Source organism: Felis catus, chromosome B1 (assembly GCF_018350175.1).
Source record: "Felis catus isolate Fca126 chromosome B1, F.catus_Fca126_mat1.0, whole genome shotgun sequence".
Classification (NCBI taxonomy): Eukaryota; Metazoa; Chordata; class Mammalia; order Carnivora; family Felidae; genus Felis; species Felis catus.
In genome coordinates this window covers 33,851,164-33,876,099 of record NC_058371.1, presented here as the reverse complement: position 1 = coordinate 33,876,099, position 24,936 = coordinate 33,851,164, and the positions used below count along the sequence as shown (strand labels likewise).

At 41.3% G+C, this 24,936-nt stretch overlaps 1 long non-coding RNA gene across 1 annotated transcript in view; it reads right to left on the bottom strand.

The window, feature by feature from the left end:
* Nucleotides 1–9,836: 9,836 nt before the first annotated feature.
* Nucleotides 9,837–24,936, bottom strand: part of LOC111560109 — a 59,433-nt gene continuing 44,333 nt past the window's right edge. Inside the window, exon 4 of the long non-coding RNA XR_002741667.2 lies at nt 9,837–10,016. This is a non-coding gene — a long non-coding RNA (uncharacterized LOC111560109). The remainder of the gene's footprint in view (nt 10,017–24,936) is intronic.

Here is a 24,936-nt window from a genome sequence, read left to right as displayed (position 1 = left end):
TAGGAAAACTAAGTTTATTTCCTTTTTTGGCAAAAACTGATGGTGGGATTTTTTTTTTTAAGTGACTTGGCCTCACCAACTTCAGCTTTCTTACGAAAATAAGTGGGTTTAGCTCAAAGGCTCCCTAAGGATTCTTCCCACCGAACTTGTCATTCGGTAGCTCAGATCCCTGGTGCATTCAGCAGCACTCTGTTGGGGTTAAAAATGGTATGTCCTGGTATGAAAAGTGGGTTTGATTTTCACAGCTCAGTTTTTCCCCTTCCTGGTTCTATCTTCTCCGTCTCCTCCACCGATTTCAAATTCTCTTCTCCCCACACACACTATGCGCTAACTTTGCCCGACCAGCCTCCCTGGACTTCCTGTCCCTTCTACTTTTCATTAGTTCTAAATTCTAAATATCTTCTCATTTCCTCATCGGCTCCTCTCTCTCAACCTTCAGGCTTGTATCCAGGTTGTTAGCAATCACTGGAACTGTTGCTTGTGTCCTCAGCCTGCTTCTTCCTCTCGAAGCATTGTATCTTCTTACGACAAGTGCGTCCTGCTGGGACAGAAAGACTAACCCAAACATGACCAATGGCGATATTGCCTCTTCCCTTCCATCTTCTCCCATCTGCGGTATGCTATCTAGGATTGCCTACCCTTGATTATAAAGTCTCAGAGGAGGAGAATGTTCTGCACTTGAGTGCTGGGCATATGCGAACTGAATTCTCAGGCTTATTTGTTACGGGCTGTGTGATCTCCGGCAAGGAACTGCTGTATGACCTGTGCAAATTTATGTTAATGATGCCTGTAGTATATTAGCTGTTTTCCTCCCTTGCTCGAGTTTCTTCAAAACCGCTGGCACTGTGCTTATAACAAGAGGGTAATCTGTAATCACTTATGAAGTGAATGAATGAAACTGGTTAAAAAATAGGAATCTCAAAAAAAAGATACGAAAACCAATGAAGCATTAAAAGTGTCATTTTCAGTTAATAAATGGAACAGAGAAACGCATTCACCTGCTAATTGACTGACTTCTCTAAGAAAAGCCAAAGTTTTGAGAAAGTCAGTAAGATTTCTCTGTAGCTCCCACTTTTCAGGGTTCTTTTGAAATGTTCTAAATCCCACACCTTCACAGAAGGTGTATGTAAGGTTTCTAAACGGAAGTAAAATAAGACATGCTTCTGGAAAATATCACTCTGCTAAGAATTAGTTGATTGCAAATTTGCAGATGACCATCAGGTCGCATTGCTAGGGACCGCATGAGTACACTACACTGACCACAGATAGATTTGCCACCAAATACAGTTGACCTTTGAACAACACAGATGTGACTTCTGGGCTCACTTATGCACAGATTTATTTTGATAAATATAGTACAGTACCGGAAATATATCTTCTCTCCCTTCTTTATTTTCTTAATAACATTTTTGTTTCTCGAGCTTACTTTATTGTCAGAACACAGTATATAATACATATAACATAAGAAATATGTTTTAAGCAACTGTGTATATGATCTCTAAGGCTTCCAGTTAACAGCAGGCTATTCATTAAGGTTTGGGGGAGTCGAATGGTGTATGGGGAGTTTTGACTATATAGGGGGTCGGTACCCCTAACCTCGGCACAGTTCAAGAGTCAACTGCACATTTTTGTTTTCAGTGAATGTTGTTGCCCATTTTGCAAGAGTGGGACTAATTTATAGATTACTAATTTGCTCTGATGTTGTGGGTACAGATATGCATATACAAACACATGTATATCAATCAATCCATCGATATACTAAAGACAGATATATCATAGATAGATGTAGATATACTTTCCCAGGAAACAATAGCTCAGCTAACCAAGACCGCAATCCAATTTGCCAGTAGCTGAAGTAACAAGAGATGTTCTAGTTCAACTGTGTCTGTCTCCAAGCAGTAAGAGCGTTCACATGCTCATACGTGAACATTCCCTGTAACAGTGTCATAGTGAAATTTTAGAAACAATCCCAACAAAAGGGCATTAGCTAAACTGCATGTCCATACAATGGATCAGTACAGGTGCTTCAGAACTGTACCCATTAATTTAAAGATTCTCACAATAAATTCGTAAATGACAGGAATGCCATAAAACTTAGTATCATGATCTCACTTTGGAAAAAGCAATACACATGTGTAGATAAATAGATGTGTAGAAGAATTTTCTAGAAGAATATACCCTGGAGTGATAACTTGTCTCTGGTTTGGGGAAATAGGACCTTTAAAAGCCCTTTATTTTTCTTTTTTGCTTGTTGGTACATTATGTTTTTCTGTATTCAACATGAATTAACATCACAGGAAGGATATTTGGCCATGTATTTGAAAGCCCAGGAATCATCATGACCTCAGCATAAGAAGATTTTTATACTTTGGAATATAACTCAAGAAAATATTAGTAATGTGCACAACATGCACAAAGTATTGAACTTTTTTCAACAATTGTACCCTTGGCAATATAAAGCATTATTATTTAAAAAAAAAATTGCTGAGGTGCCTGGGTGGCTCAGTCAGTTAAGTGTCCACCTTCAGCTCAGGTCATGATCTTGCGGTCCGTGAGTTTGAGCCCCGCATTGGGCTGTGTGCTGGCAGCTCAGAGCCTGGAGCCTGCTAAGGATTCTGTGTCTCTCTCTCTACCCCTCCCCACCCATGCTCTGTCTCCGTCTGTCTCTCAAAAATGAATAAATGTCAATTTTTTTTAATTTTGCCAATTTGATGGGTGAAAAAATGTTTATTTATGTTCATATTTTATATATCAATCTTTAAGCAATCTGGAATTCATATTAGACAGAAATTCTAAGGTAATACTTTCCTTTTCTATATTAGTAGACTTACTAATTAGTAAACCTACTAATTAATATCATTTATTCATTTATTGAGCATTCTAAACTCATATGAGATTGTAACCTTATTTTGCACTAAATTTTAAAATATATTCTGGTTCATTCCTGGATTGTCTATTTTGATTCTCTTATTTGTCTATTACTATCCCTATACACGACTTTTAAATACAAAGCTTCATGATTGATTCTAACATCCGTTGAAAATTTACCTTCACTTGTTCTCACTTTAATGAAAGGGCCATTTACAAAGTTTGACACAGGTAAATTGCTGATATATTTCCTCGGGTCTCTGGGCCAGTAATTTCATTATGACTTATTTACATGCATAGACAGGTTTCATCTGCAGATCAGTGCTTCTCCTAATCAGCTTTTTTGCTATAAATTTCCTTACTCTCTGCCACTCAGCTTATTTCCTAAGAACAAGCAATAACAATGTAGAATGTTCTTATAGCTCCTTGGATTCTGTGGTTTGTGTTTCATTCTATTTATTCTACTGTTCTGGTCTCATTCACAAGGTATCACTGTTCCTGATAAATACCTTTCCTACAGTAAACACATTCTAAGGTGTGTACCCAGAAGCTAAGGTATGTCAAGCAATTCTGGCAATGGTTCGTTAGGAAACGCATGCTTTAGACATTTGAGATTATTCTGGAAGTTTCTGTGATACGTGAAGATAATTCAAGGCAATATTTTTACATGAAAACTCTCATCTCCCATTTCTGCATTCTTCTTATTTTTCTCCTACAATTGCATCTTGTCTCCTGGAATTGTACCTTTCTCTGTCAAGTCCTGGTATCCTTGGTTATCTTTCCAAATGGAAAGTACTCTGGTGAATATTTTTCTATCCTCTTGTCTAAAAATTTCTCCACCATCTTGTCACCTCCCCACTGTTCTGTCATGCAAGCTCTCCAACGTGCCTTCCAGAATGAGTTTCACTGTTTACAAAACCTGCATAGTTTTAACATCTCTTCACTTGATCCAGCTACTCCAAGAAGGGTGCATATCTGTAGCTTCTTTGTAGACAATCCTCACTCTTTTACCTCCTAGGAATGCAGCAGTGTGGTTAGTTTTCCTAAGTTTCCCACTGCCATTTGCAAATGCTCAACTCTTGTACATGCTGCAAGCATGTCTTTTTCCGTTCAGTCAGGCAGCCCTTCTACATGTCCTTAGCCTCCACGCTATTTCTCCCTTTTCACCTACAATTTAGTACACACTTCACAGTGTTTCCTCTTTCGCACCCAGTTCCTGCCATCATCGCACGTGATTACGATGTTCATGTAATCTGATAGAAAACCTTAGCTTATCTCTCAGTTTCTGGATGTTCAGTTGCATTTATCGTCTCTCTTCTTACGCTGTTTGCAGAAATAACTTCATTCTTGACCTGTTCATCACTCTAAAATTCTTCAGCTTTGAAACATTTAAAAAAAGTTTTGATTTCTTACATGTTATAAAAATAATTGTGCTTATATTAGAAAATACTAAGGGATCACAAATATATAAAGAAAATACAAGTCACCATGATATTGGTGATATTGGATATCAAGTCACCATGATATTGGTGATATTGGATATCAAGTCATCATGATATTGGCAATTTGTATTATATATGGACCCCTATATCTATCATCTATCTATCATCTATCTATCTATCTATCTATCTATCTATCTATCTATCATCTATCTACCTATCATCTATCTATCTATCATCTATCTTCTATATATGTATCTATCTCTCTAACATCTATTTATTATTTTTCATATGTATGTTATCCGGCTACCTATTTATCATCTAGCGATCTAGCTGTCTCTTTATCTGTAATTCTTCCTCTCCACACCCATAGCCACACCCTAACACACATATACTAATATATGGGTATACATACATACCTAATTTTGTCTATGTCTATGTGAAGTGGCATATAGCCCATTCTGGCCCAACCTGCTAGGAATAAGCATGTGCTCTGGAAAAGGGCTGCGTAGACGAATTTTCAAAATTGTAATAGTTTGATCCAAGCCAGTTTGAGCAAGAAGCACACCACTTCAGATATATTAGGTTTCATCACCTAAATGGAAGACCTCTTTAACTGCCTATAGCTCTTGAATAATCGCCAAGAGTGTGACAAGCAGCGGTATACCAACTGTCCTGCAGGACATCTGAACAGCCCTGTGTTCTCTACCTCTCCAGGGGACTTTGGAGTGTCCGGAGCAGAAATATTTGGTCCCTATGCTCACATTGCCGGCTTACATGGTCTTCTTTCGCATGTTTTTCTCGTTACAGGCAGCTCTCTTTGCATGTTTGAGTGTGGTTCCTTCCCATGCCTTTCTCTTTCCGTTCAGACATTAAAAAAAAATGTTTTTTTCAACGTTTATTTATTTTTGGGACAGAGAGAGACAGAGCATGAACGGGGGAGGGGCAGAGAGAGAGGGAGACACGGAATCGGAAACAGGCTCCAGGCTCCGAGCCATCAGCCCAGAGCCCGACGCGGGGCTCGAACTCACGGACCGCGAGATCGTGACCTGGCTGAAGTCGGACGCTTAACCGACTGCGCCACCCAGGCGCCCCCCGTTCAGACATTTTTAAAAATACATTTTGGAGGCCAGCATATGCCTCCTCAATCGTTTCTATTCCTTTCATAAAATTATTTTAACATTCACGCTTTTTGATTAAATGAGAGTATTCCATTGCCTTAATTCCGTACATATTTTCATAGACTCCAAGCTGGTTATTTTATCTATATTCAACTTAGATGGAAAGATATCTTTCTAGTTCTGATGTTTTCTAAGACGTATGTGGATGGGACTGCGCTGCAGATTCACGGATCCCAACATCCAACATGCTCCTCAAGTCCCTCACCTAGAGCAGGAGACTTGGCTCTTTTTTTTTTTTCTTAGAAGAAATATTTTTCATAGTGTGTGTACTGTTTTCATTAGCTGCCAATATTTTTTAGCTGTTTCTGTATGTGTAGCCACTTATAATCTATAACTCCAGTGTAATCCATTTCTAAACCCTCACATAAGTGGTCAACTGTTATTTGACAAAGGAACCAAGAATACTCAGGGGAGACAGCTTAGACTCTTCAGTAAAAGGTATGGGGAAAACCGGACAATCACATGCAGAAGAATGAAGTTGGACCCTGATTGTACACCATACACACAAAATAAACGCAAGAAAAGGATTAAAGACGTGTACAAGACTTGAAACCATGAAAGTCCTAGAAGAAAACACAGGGGACAAGCTCATTAACAGTGGTCCTGGCAATGACTTTTTGGATGTGACACCAAAAGCACCATCAGCAAAAGCCAAAAAATAATGAGTTGGACTACAGCAAATTTAAAAACTCCTGGATGGCAAAAGAAACAATCAACAAAATTGTTGGTTTGTAACCTCCTCAGGAGCTCCCTGGGTATAATCTGAAACTGGTCCCTGAACGTGGAGGGCTAGGAGAGACCAAAGAAAGAGGCAGGCCACTCCACACTAGTAGGTGGCAGTTTTAAGAAGCAAAGGGCACTTGCATACAAGGCTCGTCTTAAGTAGCAGCAAGACACATGGATCCTCACACCTGCCCCCCCCAATCTTAAACGTTCATAAAGAGACCTTCGTGGGGTTCAGTCATGTACACTCTTCAGATGTTCTCCTCGCCACATCACTATCTCAAAGCTGTGTCCTTGGAGCAGCTTCTGGGAATGGGAAAGGCAGGTGGAACCCACATTCCAAGGATAGAAGAGAGGGTGTGAAGCTTCTGATTGCCCGGGTCCCGTTCACAGGGCAACCGGCAGTCACATCTTTTTGATGACCTTCCCCAACACTCCACCCCTTGTGGCCAGCTCTTACAATCTCACATGCCACCCTCTTCTGCCATGGCCCTGCGTGGTCAACAAGGGGCTTCCCGAGCATGGAAGTGGCCCTTTCGATGGCTGTCTGGTTGCACTGAAGGCAGCTGCTACGGCCACAATACAGGCACATACATAAGAAAACAGAGATTAAATAATGATGCCCCAAATCAGTGACAGCTTTTTCCCTTAAGAGCCCCATGATCTGAACCATTGATTTATTAAGTTCCTTAAACTGCGGGTCGGATCACTCAGGATGTTTACTTGTGTCCCCATGTGACTTAGGTATGAACACACAACATTCTGTTTAGATAATGGCACAGATGTCTCCTTGAGGCGTATATATCTATATCTATCTATCTATATACCTATCTATCTATATAATGTCTTAGGCTATTCATTTTGGAAAGCAGTTTTTCTCATGAGAGACATTTCAGTGTTCAGTAAGGATGGGTTTCGTTGGCTAGCAGTTATGGCTTGCTGGGTGCTTCTATGTGCGTTATACTATCCTCCAGGCAAATCAAGGAGACAAAGATGGCTGCCAATTGATCATACTAGTGGAATATAGTATCCATTGGCCTTAAAAAGAGGGAGGCTAGTAGTTTTAGGAACCTGACTTGGCTTTGCCTAGTGTACATGTTGGCTAGGGGAGGCAGCATTATCAGGCATGAAGTGATGGGCTAGGGGTGGGATATGCCAGACAGGAGCCCCGCCTTTTTCCCTCTTTCAATGATGTGTGCTCCATTTCAGGTATAAGACATTTTAGCAGGTCCAGCTTGAAGTAGGACATTGGGATCCTTGTGGAGACTGAGTAGTTCCCCTTGACCTGGGGGTGTGAATAACTCACCCATCTCAGCAAGACCTCCCACTATAAATTCCAGAATGATCTTGCAGCATGGTTATCCATGGTGGAAACCTCCATAACCATGGTTGTTTCCCATAACCTCCATACCTTCACAGTATTGGGTGCCTTGGCAAGGGTCCCCTGCTTGAACTGTGGGGCAACAGGACCTAGTGGGTGATTATTCACATGTATTCAAAGCCTGGACCAATACTTCAGTCTACCTGGCCGAGATGGTTTTTACCTGTCAATAATTTAACCTACTGCTTTAATATTCCATTTTTTCTTCTCGGCCAACCCTTTCGCTTGTGGGTTATAGGGAATATAAAAGCAGTCTTGCATGTTATGGCTTTTGAAATGTGTTCCTTAAGGACTTTCTTGTCAATGAAGGTATCCATAGGTGGCATATATCTTTTATAATCCTCTAATGGTGGCAGCCTAGTCTGCACAATAATAGAGAAAAGCTTAGGTTAGGCCGGATGTAGTGTCCACGCAAATCAAGGCATATTTAGATCCCTTACTCAGAAGGAAAGAGCCAATAAAATCAGTATGCCAATCCCTCACTGGTTGGAAACTCAGGATTCTTTTGGTTGGTTGCCTTGGGCATTGTTTAAAACGCACAAGACATGCTGTTACTACATTAACCAAGTCACTATTCTTCAAGGGCAATTGGGATTCCTGGCAATATGCCATCTTATTTGGGGACCATGGTAGCCGCTCTTTTTACATACCCAATCAACTGTATGTACTGATGGGGTCAATAGCTAGGACTCATACCCGAGCTAGGACATCAACTTCCTAATTACCAGGGGCTCTCAGTGTCTTATGAGCGGAAACATGAAAAACACTGACGGCTGCCTTAGGTTCTTGTAGATAGACCCCAAAGTCCTTCCACAGATCTTGTCCCTAGAAGGGCTTATTTATGATCATTCACTCCTCAGTTGTCCAAGCCATAGGAATAATCCCTTTATAATAGCCCAATTGTTAGTGCAAAGGGTTAATGTTCAGGGCTCCTGAGGGATTGATCGCCAGCCAGACTGCTCTGAGCTCGGCCTACTGGTGGCTTTGTGAAAGGCTTTAGCTGGAGGAGTGCCACGAACACTCCCAGAAGGGATATTGGGTTTCTACCCCCTTCCAGAGCTGGGGCCAAAATTCTGGGGGCATTCCTCCCTTATTGTCTCTACTAGAGGGTCTGGCCCATACTTTCTAAATTCAAAGACACAGCTAACTCAAATGTTAACCCTGCTTAGGGGACCCCAGAACTTTAATCTGCTTTGTTGGTATTGTTGCCTTCTCAAAGGCAGCTTGATACTCTGATTCCCAGTCCCACACATGCCCTTTCTTTATCAGACAGCACAAGGGATGGGGGCACTGTGCCAGGTGTGGATTAAAAATCTTCCCAAACCCCCAAATCCCTACAAAGACTTGCACCTCTTTCACATTCTTTTTTTTTTTTTTAACTTTTTTTAACGTTTATTTATTATTGAGAGACTGAAAGACAGAAAGCGTGAGCAGGGGAAGGGTAGAGAGAGGGGGAGACATAAAATGTGAAGTAGGCTCCAGGCTCTGAGCTGTCAGCACAGAGCCCGACACGGGGCTCGAACTCACAAACTGAAAGATCGTGACCTGAGCCAAAGTCGGTCACTTAACCAACTGAGCCACCCAGACGCCCCAACCTCTTTCACATTCTTAAGGGTTGTATGAACTTGGACCTTACCAATCACAACTTTTGGTACAACATCCATTTGACCTGACCAGATGACTCCCAAAACCTTACAGTGGTGCCTGGGCCTTGAGTTTTTCATGGGTTTATTGCCCATCTTAGCCCTCACAGATGGCCCAGCAAAGTCTGTAAGGTGTCCTGCTGCAGAGGCAAATCTTCACTAGTTAACATTCTACTATCAATGTAATGGGCCCATTTTACTGATGGAGGAAGAACAGGGATGGGTCCCAGCTACTATCCTGTCACATATTCTGTATCTGTGCAGGCAGCCTTGTGGGAGCAGCTGAAAAGTTCATCATTGTCCCTCCTACCTGAAAACAAATTGATCTTCGTTATCAGAAACCTGTACTTGTTAAAGTCATTTCTATGAATGTCGCTGAAGGAAGCAATTTTTAAGCTCAACGTGGAGCTCAGTGAAGGACTCGATCCCACAACCACTGGATCGTGACCTGAGCCAAAATCAAGATGCTCAACGAACTGAGCCACCCAGGCACCCCAGAAGATGAAGCACTTTTGTAGGAATACATTTTTTTTCCGAAGCATCGGAGTGAAATGATAATTGTCTGCAAATGACCAAAGACTTAAAAATTGCCACAATTAAAGACGTGGTGAGAGTTCATTATATTGCAATTGACAAAGGAATTTGATTATTTCTGTGACATACATGCTTACATTTCAACATGATGACTGATGGCATTATACCAGGACAAACGAAATGGAATGAGTCCACCTCAAGGGTCATCTTGTGGTCACGGCTTCTCAATGACCTCCCGCAGCACTCACTAAAAAACAAAAGGATTAAAAGCACAGCTTTTAACCATACAAGTCCCTTTTGGAACACTTGGATGTATTTGGTATTTAGTTAGTTGTGGTGGTGCATTACAAAGCAATTGATAAGGGAATTTCTACGTTTTAAAAGCCCCCTCCCTTCTTTTTCCTTAGTCTCTGTGGGCAGCGTTTTTGTTATCTTCAAAGACAGGAAAAGATTTACAACTTGAAAAGACAGAGAAAGAATGCAAGTTTTCTCCTAGGAGTTTGGGGGTGATTCCTATTTAATGTTTCCTTTGTCTTAGGGGTCAGAAGGCATGGGGCATTTTGTCCATTGCCACGTCAATTACAACACCCTCCTCTTTCTTTTCATCACTTTCTCAGATGTTCCATTTCTTAGTGTTCTAATCCAGCTTTGGCACCAGTGCATGGGACTTAAATGGAGGCATCCCGGGCCCTCTCGGTTTTGCAAAACGGCCTGTGAAGGCTCTAATTTGTTACCCTGCTCTCCCACCCGGTCAAACTCTGAACTGGCGATCAAGTTCCCACTGCCCTCCTGGACCCTGCGTCACCAGCACAAGACACAGCTTCACCACCAAGAGCCCCAACACTTTCTTTAAGATGCAGAGCCTCCCTCTCCCCAGGTATGCCCAAATAAACTCCTTGGGAAGATAATAATAATAATAATAATAATAATATAATGGTAATGGGAGTGGGAGTGAGAGGAAATGGTAGCAGGATTTTCGCACAGAGAGTGGTGACACCGAGGCTTTTCTTTCCAGGAAGCAACTTTATTCATGCCGGAACCACTCATTGGGTTCACACCCAAAGAACTGAGCCCCAAACGACCAGCAGCATAGTTTTTTCTTATACATTTCTATTTCTTTGTCTTCCATATACGGTAACACACACAAACATGTAGTCTGATTAAGTAGTCTCAATTTACAAGGTCATGAGGGTGTTGTCACGTAGGCGCGTAGCCAGGTAACCTTGAAGTTTTTTGTTTTTTTTTTTTCTTTTCTCTCTCTCTTTTTTTTCTCCTTAGGGAGGGGACCCTACCACAAAATTATAAGAGGAGTTAGATAGGTCTATGTCCTGGATAGCGGTGATGATATCATAGATGTAGACTTATATCCAAATTTATCAATTTGTATACATTAAATATGTACAGCTTTTTTTTCCCACGTCAATCATACTTCATTAAAGTGGTTGTAAAAAAGTCGGCTGATTTAAATGTAAACCTCGTCAAAAATACCTTCATAGAAATATCCAGAATAATGTGTGACCAAATATGTGGGCATTATGGCTCAGCCAAGGTCACACATAAAATTAACCAACCATCAATATTTTTAAACGATATTCTGAATTTTAATTTCTTCAAACACTCTTCTCTCAGTTCCTTGACATTTAGTTACATTTATCTCCTCTCTTCTTAAGACACTCTCAGAGGGGCGCCTGGGTGGCGCAGTCGGTTAAGCGTCCGACTTCAGCCAGGTCATGATCTCATGGTCCGTGAGTTCAAGCCCCGCATCAGGCTTTGGGCTCATGGCTCAGAGCCTGGAGCCTGTTTCCGATTCTGTGTCTCCCTCTCTCTCTGCCCCTCCCCCGTTCATGCTCTGTCTCTCTCTGTCCCAAAAATAAATAAATGTTGAAAAAAAAAATTAAAAAAAAAAAAGACACTCTAAGATATGGCTTCATTCTTGACCTATTAAGCCACCTGTGTAATCCAAAAATTAATTGAATATATGAATAATTGGATGGTTTGCATTGATACATGTAGTGTATAAATGATCACACATTGATAAGAGCATGGGTTAACAATGTTGCTTAGTTACGTTGGCAGAGAAATCAGAAAAGATCGCTTTGTCCTGTATTTTGATCCTATCAACCTTACCGAACACTTCTTAGGAACCCAGCAACATGTGACACAGAAACAGAATTTGTGAAATGACTTAGATATAAAATTGATCAATTAGTTGAACAGTTACTCTCGTCAAACAATGTTCTTCCATATAGTTTGTTTGAAAGTAAGACCCCCACCATTAATCTTAGAGTTCCTCCAATGTACAGAAACAACCTAAATGTGTATTGATGGATGAATGCATAAAGAAAAATTTGTGTGTGTATATATATATATATATATATATACACAATATAGTAGTTTTCAATCTTAAAAAAGAAGGAAATCCTACTATTTATGACAAACATGGATGGATGTGGAGAAAGTTATATTAATGAAATAAGTTAGATACAGAAAGAGAAATATATAGCTTTTGTTCTTCCTGGCTTATATTGATCCCAACCTGCTCAAAAGAAGCATATTTGGGTCTCAGAGTCTACTCAAAAAACAACAAAAAAACAAAAGCATTTTCTCAGGACTTGCCATCAGCATCTGGTGCTCAATTCCAGCTGTTTTTAGTTCATTTCTACCAACCTGTCACATCTTCAGGCATTATGGGGGGTGCTCCCATATGTTGGGGAGCCCCCCATACATGGGGGGTATCCCCTACTTTGTAGAATGGGTTCAGGATTTCTAATCCAGAGAAGCTGGCCCTCCTTGTCCTACAAAGGATCACTTGGAGGGCCTTCTTTGATATGCAAATGTAGGACACATTTTTCTAGGAATAGTGGATTATTATATAACAAGTCCTTTCACTCTCTCTCTCTTTTTAATGGTTAAAAAGTTACAATACCCATTTGGTATGCAGTAGATCTCTGTGACGATGTAAATAAAGAGCACTGGGTTTTCTAAGGAGGAAAAGGTCAAATCGCAACCTCTATCCCCTGTGATGATTAACTGCATGTGTCAACTTGGCTAGACCGTAGTACCCAGACACTTGGTGAAACAATATTCTGTTTCTGTGAAGGTATTTTTTCAGATGAGATTAACACTTAAATCAATAGACTTGAGTAAAGCAGATTACCCACCATAATATGATGTGTGGGCCTCATCCAATTTGTTAAAGGCCTTCATAGAAAAAAGACTGACCTTCCTTGAGAGAGATGGCATTCTGCCAGCAGACTGCTTTCAGACTTGAGCTAACATCAGCTCTTTTGGGGCTCCAGCCGGCTGGCATACCCCGCAGAGTTTGGAGTTGCCAGCCTCCCGAATTGTGTGAGGCAACTCAGGGAATGCTTCGGGCCTCTGAATTATGTCACACGCGAGAAAAGGGAATTTAAGCTGGAGAGCTGGGCTTTAGATAAAGATTTAAGTTTGACTGAGAAGAGTGTTAGGTTTGAAGCAGTATAGAACTGTTATCGCCTTTAGATTTAGTTACTCTGGAACGAACAAGTCAATGTGAACAGCATCTAACTAAGCCCATGTGAACTAAGAACCTTAATGCCCTATCTGAAACACCATCGTAGGGACGTGTAGGGAAGGTCCAGGGCCTATAAAAATGCTTCTACAATATGGACCAGTTTCAGATCAATAACTATACAATTGCAATAACAGACCAGTCAGAATCCAATCCTCATTCTATGCCCAATATCTTGGAAGGGCATGCCATTCTATCAACTATGTAAAGCTGTAAAAGTTATTGAATGATTTTTGGGAGTGGGGGTAAAAGAGAAATACGATAATAGTATTCCTGATAATAGTGTGTAAGGAGGGCTCATACGGGTTACTGAAAACTTTTCTAAAGTGAAAAATCTGTACCACAATTCTAGGTTAATAAGTAACAGAATTCTTCCTAGAAAAACTTTAAACAATCTGTAATTTAAATTTACTCATTTAACCAATATTAACAAATATTTAGGGGCACCTGAGTGGCTCAGTCGGTTAAGCGGCCGGCTTCGGCTCAGGTCATGATCTCGCAGTCCGTGAGTTGGAGCCCTGCGTAGGGCTCTGTGCTGACAGCTCAGAGCCTGGATCCTGTTTCGGATTCTGTGTCTCCCTCTCTCTCTGACCCTCCCCCATTCATGCTATGTCTCTCTCTGTCTCAAAAATAAATAAACGTTAAAAAATTTTTTAACAAATATTTATTGGACACTTGCTCTAAAGCAAGCACAGTTACAAGTCCTGGGAATAACTTATTGAACAATTACTTGCCCTTATGGAACTTGACATTCAGGTGGGCAGGAGACAGACAATAAAAATGAGGAAATAAGTAAACAAATGCATAATGTAAAATGCTAGTGTGTGATAATTGCAGCAGAAAAAAATAATAAAACACAGGGGGATAGGTTGTGCTAGAGAGGAGAAAAACGAAAATTTCTGATCAGGTTACCTCTCATCGAGAAGGCTATGTTAGCCCAAATACCTGATATACCTGGAGATGTCTGCGCTGAGTGCTTAATAATGCCTATTACTTACCCCATTGGTGAGGGAGAGATTCCTGCCCTATTGTTATGGGGATGGCTGAAACATAACCCCATACACTGGAAAGATGAGATCAACAACAACTTATGTCACAGATACTCACAACCCAGAGCTGGAGAATGCCCATGGCATGCACCCCACACCCAAACACCCAAGGGTTGCACTTGGGCATGGAGTGAACCAGGGATTGTGAGAGGTAGGCTTAGTAGTATCCAGGGGATGGGGTACTCTCCACCACCACCCTGAGCCCCCCCCTCCCCCTGCCCCGGTTCCCATGGAAGTATGTGATTGGCTTGTTTGGGTAATTCTGTAGGTTCATAGGGAACTGAAGCCTGCTCTTCAGGAGATAAGCAGGAACTGTGCCTGCCTGGTCCTGTTAACCAAGGGGGCCTGACCCACGGAAATAAGGGTAGAGAGGGAAACTCATAGTTAGGCCAATCCAGGCCCTCTGGTGTTTCCCCAGTTGTCAAGGAAGGCATAATATCGTACCTTAATTTTAGTTCTTATGCCAGATGGAGGGCTGGGGGGTGGTGGTGCAGGATGAAGCACAGAAATTGAAGGACAGTGCCCATCCTCATTGAACCTGGATGACAAAGTGATCTTCTAGCCCTTGGTACTTAATAAGCCCTCGTCTGCTTGTTAACTACATTAGATTATGCAAATGGCGAATCAGCTTGATTAGACCCAATAAGTCTCTGCTGATCACCTATTGCTTTTAGATTCAGATTTTGCATGCGGAAAGGAAAGACCACGTTGTATTATGCGTATACCTAGGAAATATTGTGGGTTCAGTTCCACAACACCGCAATGTAGTGAATGTGGCAATAGAGTGAGTCAGATACATCTGTGGGATTTTCAATGAATATAAAAATCATGTTTACACTGTACTGTATAGTCTATTAGGTGTGCAATAGCATTACGTCTAAAGAAACAACATACCTACTTTAATTAAAAAATACTTTATTGGGGCGCCTGGGTGGCTTAGTCGGTTAAGCGGCCGACTTCGGCTCAGGTCATGATCTCGCGGTCCGTGAGTTCGAGCCCCGCGTCCGGCTCTGCGCTGACGGCTCAGAGCCTGGAGCCTGTTTCCGATTCTGTGTCTCCCTCTATCTGACCCTCCCCCATTCATGCTCTGTTTCTCTCTGTCTCAAAAATAAATAAACGTTAAAAAAAATACTTTATTGCTAAAAACTGCTAATCGTTATTGAGCTTTTAGCCAGTCATAATCACTGATTACAGGTAACCATAACAAATATAATAATGAAAAAAATTTGAAATATTGCAGGAATTACCAAAATGTAACACAGAGACATGAAGTCAGCCAATGCTGTTGGAAAAAAAGGCACCAATAGCCTTTGTCGGTGCGAGGTGGCCACAAACCCTCAACTTGTAAAAAAAAAACAAAACAAAACAAAAAAAACCCACACAATACCTGCGAAGTGCAGTAAGACGAGATATGCCTGTACAGAGAACCTAATGGAATGTAGCAGGTTTTAAACTAGCTAATAATTTTGTGCCAGAGGGTTATTGGCTGGTTATAATAGCAAAACCTAAGCAAGAAACTAAACTCTTATGTAAATATAGTACCTGAAAGGCGATAACAAAATCTCTCGGCCTTCTTATGTAAAAATGTATTTACTAAGCTTAAAAGCAAATCGCTTTCTTTCATTCGTGTCATGGTATCTACTTACCACAGGTAAGAATATGATAAGTTAGAAAAGGGAACCCTGAGGCTTTAAAGGGGTTTTGGTTTTAAAAGACTAATCGCTATTTTTCCTCCTTTTATTCTAAGACTGGCTGTTGATGGCTTGTGGTTCACAGGCTCTGCTTGTTTTTTAAGTGATCCTCCTCTAACCATTAATTCAGTGTGCAAACACATATTTAGTAGCTACTCGTTTCGAAGAATTACGCTGGGGTCTTGGGATATGAGGATGACCAGCCCATATCCTAAAGGAGAGCTCAGTTTCGGGGAGGGAAGCCCTGTCAATAATTTTGTAAAATATTTTGATTTTTTGGTATTGATTATATAATGTTTAAATTATTAAAAACAAAATAGCAACCACTACTTAAGAATCAAGAAATACAGAAAGAAAGAGATAGAAACCGTCCATCTCCCAGCACGTATAGAAAAGCTTCTTTCTCTAGGGGCACCTGGGTGGCTCAGTCAGTTGAGCATCTGGACACTTATTTTGGCTCAGGTCATGATCTCATGGTTCATGAACTTGAAACCTGGGTCAGGGAGCCTGCTTGAGATTTCTCTCTCCTTCTCTCTCTGCCCCTCCTCCATGCATGCTCTCTCTGTCTCTCTCTCTCTCTGTCTCTCTGTCTCTCCCTCCCTCCTTCTCTCCCTCTCTAAATAAACAAACAAAAAAAGATTGTCTTTCTCTCTACCTTTCCCCATCCCCCCTCTCTAAAATGTAAATAAATGAATAAATAAATACACAAGAAAAGAAAAGCTTCTCCAAATATTTTGGCTTTTTTTTTTCTTTGTTTTTCATTCCGAATAGGTTTGTGAGGTTCTATTCAGATTTTGATCATTTTGTATATAGCTTTATTGCTTTACTTCTGTTCTAATATCATAATGTAGAGACTTCCCATAGTACCAAACTTCATTGCACAGGTAATTTAAAATAACGGTTTAATATGTCACTGAGTGTAGCAGGTTCCATAGCTATCTTCGTATTTGGGGGATAATTTGGTTTTAACCTTTTCCTTTAAAAATAATGTAATTAACATCTTGCTGCCTCAAACCCGTTTGCTACCTCAGACAATTTTCTTAGAGTGATTCTCAGTGGTGGACTTCCTTGTTTCAAATATACGAAAATATTTAAAAATGTTGAATCTGACGACCCGTCTGTCTGCTCTTGGAGATGACGTTCCCACTTTAAGTTTGTGCTTTTGGTTGTTCTGTTACCGGAAGTGGAGGTAGAGACGTGACTAGGTGAAATTTCAACATGTGTGCATCGTGTGCAGAGGACAGAGAGAAGGAATATATCCAGCCAAGTTAAAACCTGCGCTCGTATGCCCCTTGCCATTAGCCTTTAATAGCATCCCTGGAGGCGCTGACTCAGCACCAGCTCTGAGCGGTTTTTTTCTAGGTGCAGGCTAAACAGTGGAGGCAGTGCCTCAGTGTTCAGGCACCTTATAGTCCGTCTTTGGCTTGAAGGAGCGGTATGGCTGTGTCTGCTCCAGAAGCAATTGCAAATGCACGACAGTTTAGAAATGTTTTCATTAAGTGAAAACTTATATTAAAGATCCTGTACTCAAGGGTGCCAGCATTTGTCCCACATGCTTAGGAAAGATCAACTGTCTTTGGTTTTTCAATGCTACTTCCTTCTCAAGGCTGTGGCCAGAATGGATCCCTGCAACGACCTCACAGTTCTTGAGTTCGAGCCCCACGTCGGGCTCTGCGCTGACAGTTCTGGATGTTCCGCTTGGGATTCTCTCTCTCCCTCTCTCTCTCTGCCCCCTCCCTACTTTGCACACTGTCTCTCAAAAATAAAACAAGCAAGCACGCAAGCAAACAAACAAAAAGATGGAATGATCCATGCTAATGTGAAGACTGGCATACTCTGATCACCCAGAAAGACTTTGCTCCCTTCTCTCTTCCTCTTAGGAAGACCTTGCATCCTTGGCCTAAGTAGGCGGGGACCGAATTATCTTTTCCTCCTGGTTCCGGTACTAACACCATCTGCTCGTATTTCTACACGACCGTCTTTGAAATAATTAAATTGGAAAGCAGAAAGGATAGTGAGGATTCTGGGTTGAAAAGAGATTTTCGTAAAGAGAGGAAAGATATCATCTTCCACATGTGTAATTCCTTTTCTGCCCTTAGTGACTAGAAAACCTGGGAGTAGAGGCATTATGGTCCTGGGAGTGAAACAGTTACAGTAACGTCTTGCTGGTGCTCCAGTAAGAACCGGAAACAGACTCAGTTTCCTGGAGCCCCAACATCACCCCTCCATAGTGATGCAGGGACTGAAGGCAAGAAGGAAATGGCAGATACAATGAAATTTCCTTATAACCTGCAGGCCATTGACAACAACTTGAGGAAGGCAGAGTAAAGCTTTCTCCAGGAACTCCTTACTGTCTTAAGGCTAACGTTTTGCTAGAGGGAAAAATAACCTTAGCTTAACAATAGCTAGGCCTCCAGTCATCTGCGTCTTCTTAAGCATATGAAAATCTCTTGGAAAACTTCCTCTTGACTTTACCTCCCCAACTCCCAGGTATATAATCAGTCTCTCCTCAGGGTCCTGGGACAGCTCTTCCTGCCCCCAAATCCTGTCCCTGTGCTTTAATTGTAGTGGTGAGTCACACATAGCGAGTCCCTGGGGGACACCGAGGTTTTTACTTTCCAGGAAGCAGCAGGGGCTCAGCGGGCTAAGACCCTAAAGTCTCCCGTATATGGTAACATACAGTCTGAATGGGAGGTCTGTGTTGAGTCATGAGGAATGTCGCACATGCGCAAAGAGCCAGGTTGCCTTCCCTTGAGGTTTTTACCACATTCCTTAGGCAGGTGCTCTACCATATAATAAAATCACCTTTTTTTGCACCAAGGATGTCTCAAGAATTCTTTCTTGGCCTTTGGCTCCAAACTGCCCCACCATCGCCCCAAAACCTCATCAGGTGCTTTTCTGGCCTTTTGTATTTTAAAAGGCCTCTTTTTCCTCTTTTTTTAAAGTCTTAGGAATGGGGAATGATCTAGATAAGAGTTCCCAGCCATGTTGAAAAACTGTATTGTTGCTGGGGCCTCATTTCTAGTTTTTGCAAAGAGTTGCAAGGTAAGGACAGTTGCTTTCAATACCTCAAGGGATGTCAACCCAAAAGACATTGTAGGTTGCTATACCCATCTGGTTCCATTTCATCCTGTGAGTATTTTTAGAAGCTTCCAAGTACCAATGAAAATATGCATCGTGCTCAGGTTGTTTAGTCTAATAGCTGGCTTTCTCAATTTGGGTGCGCGTATACACTCATTAGATATCTTTTAAAAGATCCTCATTTAGGCCATTTGAGTGTTAAAGTCATCCTCAGTGTAATCTTCTTAAAACTTTCTTTTGACATTCTTCATCTGGGAATTTCTAGGCTCTGCCTGAACAGAAGTATTCAATCTGCCAGTCCATTTACCAAAGGGGGGCTTTCTCTCTGTCTCGCTTGCTTGTTTGCTTCCTTCTCTTTCTTTCTTTCTTTCTTTCTTTCTTTCTTTCTTTCTTTCTTTCTTTCTTTCTTTCTTTCTTCTCTCTCTCTCTTTTTTTTCCCTAAAAGGGTATTTCTCTTAAAACACTTCCCCAGAGATCTCCCTTACCCCCCACTGCTTTAGATAAGGGCAAAACCCTAAAGCTGATTTGTAGGGTAATTGCCTCTCACCTCTCTGAAGGAATTCTCTGATTAAAAGCTCCAGAGTGGCCACTGAACCTGTTCAGTAAACCAAGGTACACAGACTAGACAAATCAAGTGCCAAGGAGGATTCTCCGATGCCCCCCACCACCGGCTCCTGCAACATAGATGAGCTGGACCAGCTGAGCTGCGGCTGCCCACTGCATTGCCTACTGGGAGCTCGGGGAACCCTAAGGGGTTAGACCAGAGGTCCCACCTGGCTCCCCAAATCTGTAACTGAACTCAAAGGATTCACTGCTTGGGGCGCTTTAAATTGAACATCACCCAAGGGAGTGTTGAAAGCAACGATTACTAGCAAGGAGACAGGGAGATTGCTCTCAAAGTGCTGTCTCATGTAATCCCTTCCCTGTGATGTCTTGTAATACGCAGAACAATGGCCGAACTACTGCAACAACAGTTTGTTCACTTTCCCTTTTCCCTTCCATCCTTTCCTCCACCATTTCCAATAGGATATCTAACAATCCCTTGGGCTTTTGGGAGGCGTCCTTATACTCATGTGCTGGTCTAAAATGGTCAAAAAACTGGGACAAGTCTCTCCACATAGAGGTGACTGGCCAGCTTGGGATTTCCCCCAAGGACAAGAAAGAGGCTTTCCCTGGGGAAAGGTCCCTTTACCCATGCTTGTTTCATTTTTCCATATCCTGGCTGGCTGGCCAACTGTTAGAAGACAGAGGAGAGGCAGCAGAGTAACCTCCAAACTGAGAAGGCACTTGGAGACCAAAACACAAAGCAGGACCCCGCATACAGTTTACACAGAGTTCTATTCAGAGTAACTTACTGACGGGGGAATCTGGCGGATGATGATCCTGACAGCTGCACAGACGTTCTCCACCAACTCCAAACCTGCGTCTGCAGATTTTGTGAAGTGAGGGGATCTGCAGAGGGCATGTGGCAAAGTCAAAGGGTCCACTTACTTGGTAGCTAACATTTAACAGATCTCGTGATACCACTGGTGCACAGAGTGGCGGGGGGGAGGGACCTATATTATCTCTACCAGTTATCTAAACAATTTTAGGGAAGAGCAGAATAAGCCTCTCTGAGTTTCTGTTGGGGTCTCCATTAATGTCCAAGGGGCCTGGAACATGTAACCCAGGGGAGGTCATCTCACGAACATGGAAGAGATGAAGGGCCAAGTGTGGAGTCGGTATTGTGAGCACGTCTACAAAATGCTTTTCAGATGTATGATAGCCTCTGATCCTTGTCAACTCCAGCGAAGCAGAATGCTAGAGGTTACCTGTTACATGACTTTGGAACCTAACTTTATCTATAATCAAGGTTTACAAGAAAGTCATAATCCCTATATAATACAGCAAGTGGCAGAGTGGGACCCGAACCAAGATCCTGTACTCTTCCTCACGATACGACAACAACAACAACATCTACTACTATAATTGCCAGATTTCGGTGAGAAATCAGGGAGATCGCATCTTCAAAGCATTAGCCAGGTTTCTGGCACTTAGTAAGTGTTGAAAGAATTAGCTCTCACCATCATTATTTTGTTTTTAAGGGTAGTCGTCTAAATCTCTATTCTGATAATGTCTTGCAATGTGACTTCGGAAAACCTAATTTTTTTCTGAACAAAAATACCCAATCACGCTATTAGAAAGAAGTTATTGCTGTGGATTAATAATTGGGAATCCCTTGCAAGGTGACTGTAAGCTCAGTCCATAGCATTGTTATAAATTCGTGTGGGTGGAACAGGAGTAGCACAGGAGGAGTTCTCTCCTGGGCATGGGGATAATGTGACATGTATTTCACTCAATAGGAGTAGGGGACCATGTCCCCAAATCACATATCGTGTGATATTCATGGTCCCTGTAGTAGTTGTAATGAAAGAACTTTTTGCAAAACGAATTAATACAAATAAAACCCACAATGAGATGTTACATCATACCTGTCACAATGGCTAAAATTAACGACATAAGAAATAACAGGTGTTGGCGAGGATACAGAGAAAGGGGAACCCTCTTGCACCGTTGGTGGGAATGCAAACTGGTGCAGCCACTCTGGAGAACAGTGTGGAGGTTCCTCAAGAAATTAAGAATAGAAACTACCCTATAATCTAGCAATGGCACTATTAGGTATTTACCCAAATGATATAAAAATACAGATTCTAAGAGGCACATGCACCCCAGTGTTTATAAGAGCATTATCAACAGTAGCCAAACTATGAAACTATGGAAAGAGCCCAAATGTCCACTGACTGATGAATGGATAAAGAAAATGTGATGCACACACACACACACACACACACACACACACACACAATGGAATATTACTTGGCCACCAAAAAGAATGAAATCTTGCCATTTGCAATGACGTGGATGGAGCTAGAATGTATTAGCCTAAGTGAAATAAGTCAATCAGAGAAAGAAAAATATCACATGGTTTCACGTATATGTGGAATTTAAGAAACAAAACAGATGAACATATGGGAAGCGGAGGGAGTGAAGAGAGGGAAACAAACCACGAAAGACTCTTAATGATAAAAAACAAACAGGGTTGATAGAGGGAGGTGGGTGGGGGGGATGGGCTAGATGGGTGATGGGCACTGAGGAGGGCACTTGTGATGAACACTGGGTGTTGTGTGTAAGTGATGCATCACTGAATTCTACTCCTGAAACCAATACTGCACTGTATGGTGGCTAAAATTGAAATTTAAAAAATTTAAAAAATAGATTAATAAAAATTCTTTAAGGATTTGGGATGCACAAGATTGTGGGGATCGACAGCAAAGACCGTGACATGCTTTTTAACCCCTATTTTGAAATCTAAGTAAAGAGGCTCTTTTTTTTATGAATAAAATAATAATTTGGGATAGCATAGAAGTTTATTCATCCACAGAAACTTATTAGATTTTGTGACAGGCCAGAGAATTCAAGAGGCCCTGTAGATGGCCATGTACAGGTCTGACCCTTATGGTATGCTGCTTGGGTCTAAAGCTTGCTTCTTTTGCAGAACAACTGCATGGTTTTGCTTCACATCTTTTTGCCTTAGTGCATTCTTTTTTAAAAAAAAAAATGCTAATAAAAGTATCACTTAGTTCACAAGAAAGTTGTGAGGATAAAAATACGTTAACTCACATATAAAAACTCAATACGTGTGATCAATCATTCTTTGAAATAGATCTCTAGCTTGGTTCCAGACCTATCTATTTGTTTATTTTTTAATTAACAACTGGACATCCTGTCTCCATGTGACACATCCCAAACTGGTATTTTTCTTCTTATCTGCCTTACTGCATGAATCCACTCTCTCAGGGAATAGTACAAGTGTGTGTATAAGACATATACCTATATCATATGCATCATATATATATAAATATGTATGGCACCATTGATCACTATAGTTTATCACAGTCTCTGAGTGCTAACTTGTGCTCTTTCACACTGTGCCGCAGTACTCTGAGCAAAGCATATTATGAAATGTATGTGGCTCACTCATTTAGCTATTCTTTCTGTCATTTATTTTCTGCTCCGGCAAAGAGTTTGACCAATAACGATGAAAGATGTAAGCGGTAACGTCGCATCTATCACAAGAGACAAAGGGGAAAATTAAACTAAATGTCAGAATTCAACTTTTGGGGGACGTGGGTGGCTCCGTCTGTCAAGCGTCTGACTCGTGGGTTCAGCTCAGGTCATGATCTCACAGTTTGTGAGATCGAGCCCCGCATCTGGCTCTGAGAGTACAGAGCCTGCTTGAGATTCTTGCTTTGCCCCTCCCCTACCCCCCCCCCCCCCTTTGCACACATTCTCTCTCTCTCTCTTTCTCAAAATAAATAAACTAAAAAAAAAATTCAATTTTTATGTTTGCTCCATACATCTTCTAAGAAATAATGAGGAAAATAGAGAATAAAATTCATTTAGAGATTGGTTTAAATTATTTGACATTAGAGGGTATTATAAATATAATTCTAGGCTATGCAGAGTGACCAAAACTTCTGAGAATGACAGCTGGAAAGGCATGATATAATTACAGATTTAAAGAGAACTGAAGGACGATCGTCAGTTTAAAAATGTCGTATGCATCCCTACGCAGACCGAGATCATTCTTCATTTCCAATGCACTGCCCACTGAAATGGGCAAGTGTGCAAGTTGCCACATTGATTAGAACCTGTCAGTGGTACCCATTCCCTACAGGGACAAAGCCAGAAATGAACTTGTTCTGTTTAGTAGGATCTCTTCCCATTCTTCCAGGTACTCTGCTCCAACAATGCTAAAGTATTACCGTAAACAGAACGACATTACATCCTCATTTTTTCTCAAAGTTAATTTTACATTGACTTCATTGTTCCTGCCTCCAGGAAGTCTTCCTTGCCCTGCTAAGGGTCGCCTCTGACCCCCATGCCTGCATCTTTCCTAGCCTAAAGCACAGTGTGTCATAATGTATAGGCAACACTCACTTTGCACATCTTTGTGGGACATGTCCTTGCCTATCTCCCTCGCCAGGCTATGTAAGCATCTCAAAGGGAATGACTACATTTTCAACTGTGATCTCAGGGTCTTTCACCTTATAGGTACTAATGAATGTGCATGGAATTAATGGGGGAAATCATGTAATAATTAAAAAGTGGGTATAAACTTAAAAAAACATTTTTTAATGTTTATTTATTTTTGAGAGAGACAGAGACAGAATGTGAGTGGGTTAGGGGCAGAGAGAGAGGGAGACACAGAATCTGAAGCAGGCTTCAGGCTCTGAGCTATCAGCACAGAGCCCGACCCGGGACTCGAACTCACGAGCCGTGAGATCATGATGTGAGCTGAAGTTGGATGCTCAACTGACTGAGCCACCCAGGCGCCCCAAAAGTGGGTATAAACTTTCTGTTCCCTGAAAAAGACAAAGCAGTAGAACTTGGATTGAGAGAAAAGAAACCCAGGAGATTCCTAATCCTACAGCTGAAATGCTCAGTAAGTAGATATAAAAATTCCCTTGTGGTTGTTGGCTGATGCCTATATGACATTTTGAGAAATCCCTTTTCATTGAAATCACTCTATTATAAAAATGTGCTTCAGAATCCATAGAATAATGCCTAATTTTAGTGGATTAGGAATGGATTTAATAGTAATAGCCTCAGGATTAGCTCATGGAATGTGTATTTTATAGGAATATATATATATATGTATATATATATATATATATACACATAATTTCTCAACAGAAATAAGACTGAGTGTATAAATCAGCTGTTAGAATGTGTGACTAAGAGCTCAAACAATAC